At 37.6% G+C, this 5,528-nt stretch overlaps 1 long non-coding RNA gene across 2 annotated transcripts; it reads right to left on the bottom strand.

Annotated features, from left to right (window-relative positions):
• Positions 1 to 3,561: 3,561 nt before the first annotated feature.
• On the bottom strand, positions 3,562 to 4,997 carry LOC112159670. 2 transcript variants are annotated; one of them, XR_002921521.1, is made up of 4 exons: positions 4,883 to 4,997; positions 4,607 to 4,769; positions 3,957 to 4,024; positions 3,562 to 3,863 (listed from the first exon to the last, which is right to left on the bottom strand). It is a non-coding gene; the product is annotated as an uncharacterized LOC112159670 (long non-coding RNA). The 2 variants fall into 2 exon arrangements; XR_004948159.1 differs by having other exon boundaries at positions 4,607 to 4,991.
• Between the last annotated feature and the right edge of the window lie 531 nt (positions 4,998 to 5,528).

Here is a 5,528-nt window from a genome sequence, read left to right as displayed (position 1 = left end):
ACTGATTCGCTGTGGCGACCCCTGAAGGAAAAAGCCGAATGGAATAGAAGAAAGAAGAAGACCCCCATCCCTTAGATTTCTTTGTAACCACGGCAATCTTTTAATCTGAATAAAAGGTGGAGGCCATGCAGTCCTCTTCAGAAGTGCCTTGATGGATGGACTGAGGTTGTTTGTTTCGGCTCTCCTCACGAGAAATCGTACTCGACTCCTGACTCCGTTAAATAACTTTGACACCAGCCAATTACAATTGGCTCTAGGTAAACCACATGTGCACTGAACATTTGATAACTCTATTTTTTCACAGCATTTCAAATAATACCTGACTAAATCATGAAGGACATGCTTCTTTAACCACAAAGAACAAATCAGTCTAAAAGACCCAAAATGCCAGATTTTAACATTTGAACTCCGTTTTCATTTATAGTTTTAGATGCCAAATAAATTACCTATTGTACCAAGGGTCACAAGCACATTGGGCTTACTGTCAGAGCAAGGAATTATGGGATACCATTCCCTTTGCCTGTCTGGGTGGATTGGGGTTTCAGTGTGGGTTTTTGTCCACTTGTTCCTGGCTATTTGACTCTGTTTGTTCTTAGTTATTTCATCCTGTTATTTCGTACTGCACCATGAGTGAGAGAGACGATGATTACACCCCTTGTGTTGTAAAATGTTGTGTTACAAGTGAAATAAAACCAGAGTTCATCATAGCTGATATCTCAACCCTGTAATACTAGCACCGCTACACTATACTGACATTGAATGCATTGTGTAAAGTATTGGACTTTATTGAGTCTCCTCAAAATTATTTAAATATTTTATGTATCTAGTTGTGGGCCATGTATCAAAATATGTATTGAACTGTGTGAAAGGGAAAGATACTCACCCCTAGTTGCCTGATTAATGAGTTAATGTGTTTTTGCACATAAAGATTGCTCTCTCGCCTAAATGCTTAAATTGTGAAAGAGTATTTTTTGTAAATAAACTGTATCAGACCTACAATTTTAGTCTCATAGGAATAAAAACATAGTTTTCGCAAACGTGTCTCTTCAATGGTCTCCTTTGGAATGAATGTACCAGAAGGGTTAAAGACATTTTCATTACATAATATGAACCGCAGTTTAAAGTGCAATTTGTTTTCAGGAATGATTGAGTATCTGACAATGTCTCTATGGAGCAGGAATTTGTTGACTTTGTCATGAGCACACAGTGTTTCTGGATGCAGTTATTTGACTTGTTTTGAAGTGAATACATGTGTCAGTTTTTCCATTTTCTCACATTCCAGTGAGTGGAGGTAACACGACTGTACGCTGCCATTATAAAAACCCAGAGGAACGCTGTGGTCGACTCCACTGGAAGCCTCCTCTGCTGCCTGGGCAATTGCTTTACTCCACAACTCACGTTTTAACCGGCGTTCCAAGAGCATGCAGACCGATTCAGCTGCTCCAACTTTTACTCGAGTTGGTTTTTCCCTAATGTTTCTTAGTGACATTTTCAAGCTTTAGAGGTCATTGTTGCACGTAGCATCCAATCCTATGGCCTTCAAGAGGAGCAGAGATACATTCTGACTTTTGCTGTTTAAAAAAACAAAACAATCTGAAGTTTCAATGATTTTTGTTCCAATAGGTTAACAAAGCAAGATATGTTTGAATTCCTGCTTCTAAAAAAATAACTTTAGGAAGTCACAGAGTCGATGAAGAGTAAAACAGCAGACTGGATGAGTCTGACTGGAGATTTGAAAGTGGAAAGCTGTCAGCTGTGATGGACTGCTCCATCCCTGCCAACCTTTTCTCAAATAGCAGCCGTGCTGCCTCTGAATAGCAGGAAACCACCGCATAAACATCTCTGTGGGCTTAACCTCTGATGTAAAGAGCTGATAAAAACAACACAAATCAAAATTTATAGTCAAAGTGAGAGGGACCCTCTCTGTGTTGTCAGAAAAGAAGCTGAGTAGTCATTGTGCTCCTTCCGTATAAAAACGCAAGGGCAAAGGGAAGGTTACGTGACATGGACTAACTGGAAGGATTTTCATTTTCATGCAAGCGTGAATATTCTTGTGCTAAAGATAAATAAAAACACTTACTTAAAAAAAACATTCCAAAATTGGTCTGTGAAATACAAAGTTTGAATAAATTAGCTATCATGATAAGAATTGCAAAATGATTTCCATTACTCTTTGTCTTGTTGCTTTGCCCTGCCCTCATAACTCCTGGCCCGTCACTGAAGAGATCTTAAGTCACATGACATTGTGACTAAAGATGGCTTTGGTTCGTAGAAGAAATCTCTGGTAGATTCCCGTCTGAATGCAGACCATCTGCACGGTTCAGGACTCAATCTGGACATAATTAAGCAACATCTATCCGGACTAACTGACTTTTCCAGTCTGAATTCACTCTTAACTTTTAAACTGCAGACACATCAAGTGTTCTTGAGGGCACATTTTGCACATGGTGTTCACACTGGACAAGCTGGGAGGGGCTTCTTCTTCTTTTTCTACTGTTTAGTAGCACATGTCTGTCCCAGACAGTTGCAAGAGATTTGGTGAAAAATGTCCAAGTGGTGCAAATCTCACAAATCTAATTCCACATTTTTTTCTTTCACAGCTATATTCCAATATATACTGTTGTTATTTAATTCTGGCTGGGCACAAACTGCAATGATTAATTTCTCCTCCATGATCAATTTTCGAACGGTTGGCACTTCCGTAAATTAAAAGGGACACCGACCAATCTGAGTTCCTGGTTGTTCAAAGTTCGACCTTAGCTTTCAGTGCACGTACTTTGGCCACATGTTTTATACATAGAGCCTGAGAACAGTCATAGAAATTGTGTGAATACAAGAGTTTTGAACACAGAAGTGTTCACATGAAATTAACTTCAGAGAGGGCATGTTATGCAACTTTAGAAATAGTACTTAACCTTCTAATCTTTTTTTTATTAAACAGTTACATAATATCATCCCTGTTGTTGCAGTAGCCATGGTGTAGCTTGAGTTAAAATAATATTTACAACCAGCTATTTATAGATCATTATTGTTCCTGGTGAGAGCAGTCGCTTTAGCCCTTATCCTCTGAGGAAACACACTCATGCAAGGTATCCTCCATGCTCCATCTGAGATTATGATGTAAGATAAGCGGTAAAATAATCCCTATGGAGTTTACCATCATATGTGATGAAACTCTATTCGCCGTGGATGATGTCACATTATCCGGGACTCCTGAGGAATTTCCTCACCTCTTAAGTCCAGAAATTTGACCTGAAGTCAGAGTCTGAGCTCTTCCCAGCAGCCTCCTGGCTGACTGAAAGTGACTGAAGGAGTCATCCACCTGAGCAAATTAGGCTTTTGTCATTCTGCTGGTAAACTGGCTCAATTTTATGACATTCGGGAATTTGGAAGCAAAATATTTTTTTTCCAGAATGCGTAAGCATAATCTGAAGATACTTTCACTTTGAGAGTTTCATTAATTTCTCCGTAGATTAATTTACTAAGCTTTTTAAGGAAATAATTCCCCAACTCATTAAGTTAAAACAAAACAGTTTTATTTTTAATTATTCCTAAATGAAGTATATTTTACTAACTTCTTCAAATGCTATATTAATTTGCTCATTACAACTGTGGCTGTGCCACCCTTATTTCATGTAATCGTGGCTCCAAAGCCGGTTGGGTCTGATCAGGTCTTGGATGGAGACTGTCTGGGTCCTCCAGGTGCTGAAAGTCATTGCAACCAGATGCGGGAAATTTCCAGTGTTTCCATGTGTTGTTCCTAGCTCCAGGTAAATGCAGTGTTGCATCAGGAAAGGTCTCTGCAGCAAAACTGGAGCCAAATCACGTCCGAAAATCTGTGGGGGGATTTGCTGTGATAACCCCTGAAGGAAGTAAGGAGAAGCACTTTGGATCATTATCAGTAGAAGTTGAAATATTTGAGCAATACTTTTCTAACATATCAGAAGAAAAGCTACCTGTAGGAATGGCAGAATTTCCCAGCCAAACCTTTTTTATTACATGGTTCCAGTGTCTTTTCCTCTTTCTTGAACAGACAGATAAAAGAGCCTGATAACATTAGCACATCTATCTATTTTGCATCAATATTATACCGGTGTTGTGGCATTTTAAACTAAAATTAGGTCAGGAGTGTTTCCAAATATATTTTTTTAAGTCAAGGAAGTGTGGATTTCAACTGGGAAATGCAGAAAAACTTATGTTCAAGTCATCACTGTGTACCACATCAAATAAAACGTTTACATATTTATAGAGGTCCATCATAGCCGGAGTTTACAGTAATATGAAAAAAATACATAATTTATTTTAAAAAGTCATAAATCTGTTCTGAAATTGTAAGAATAAAACAGAAATCAGAGGACTCTAAAATACATCTGGAACACATTTTGGAGGGTTTAGATTTCTAGAAATCAATAATGTACTCTGTAGGTTTTACATTGGATTGCATATTCAGAGCTGGTCGTTTCATTTGATATGAGACCATCCTGTAAATGCACGGTAAATAACCATCCGCTTCAACATGGATGAGTCATGTTGCTTCAAGCAAAGCTCTTCTCTTTGATGGAGCAAGAGTATTCATTGAATTGGTTTCCTTCTTATCAACACTCACCCAGGCATTTGGCTTTTCCCTTTTTTAGAAGAGAGAGCGCTTGGAGCTAGAACATTTTCTAACCGGAAGACAACAGTTGTCCTGAAGAAAGCGCTTCATCTCTGCATGCATGGAGGAAAGGAGGAGCAGAAGCCATCTTGTGGTTGTTAATTAATGCAGTGATCTGTCAAAGCCTGACATTGAGCTCCAAGGTTTTTTTATTAAGTTCAATTTCCAAGAAAATGTAAAAGTTGAAGAAGAGTTTTATTCATGCAATATTTTGACCAGAATACTTACAGGTCAAGGTCACAGAAATGCCCTTTCTTCTAAAACCTCTATTGTGTCTTTGTAGTTGAAAATGTTTTTTGATTTAGAAAAGAAAAGACTGAGCAAAACTTTATAATATGAGAATTGGTTACACCGTAGAAGAAAAATATATCCTCCACACTGCTTAATTATCCTAAATAAATCATTCTCTGGGGAAACATTGAAAAAAGAAAGACATAGAAAACAAAGATTTTTTGATATAGGTAATTGATATAAGTAGATAAAACTGTGGTAACAAATACTACGAAACCTGAGAAAAATTCATTCTTGAGAGAAACTTTAACCGCATTTCCATTTACTGAAATAACTTTGAAATAAATTTAGTTGTTTCTGTAATGAGTTGACATATCCGTGTGATTTTGTTGTTCTGCTACAATAAATGCTTGAAATTAACCTATAAATTAAAAAAAAATCTAATTTGTTATATATAAATACAGTAGATAAAATTAGAAGAAGCACAAATAGTGTAGCATAACGCTGCAAAGATAAATATGCCTAATTTACGGTATACAACTTAAAGTTTGTCTGGTTTTTTTTCGTCTTCTCTCCAAGTCTCGCGAGAGCACGTGGTTACCAAGGTACCGCTTGGCAGCATCTTCCAAAATTGAAAGTCGAC

The sequence above is a fragment of the Oryzias melastigma genome, linkage group LG7 (assembly GCF_002922805.2).
Source record: "Oryzias melastigma strain HK-1 linkage group LG7, ASM292280v2, whole genome shotgun sequence".
NCBI classification, from domain to species: Eukaryota; Metazoa; Chordata; class Actinopteri; order Beloniformes; family Adrianichthyidae; genus Oryzias; species Oryzias melastigma.
The sequence above is the reverse complement of the archived record's forward strand: the minus strand, read 5'-3'. Positions and strand labels throughout refer to the sequence as shown.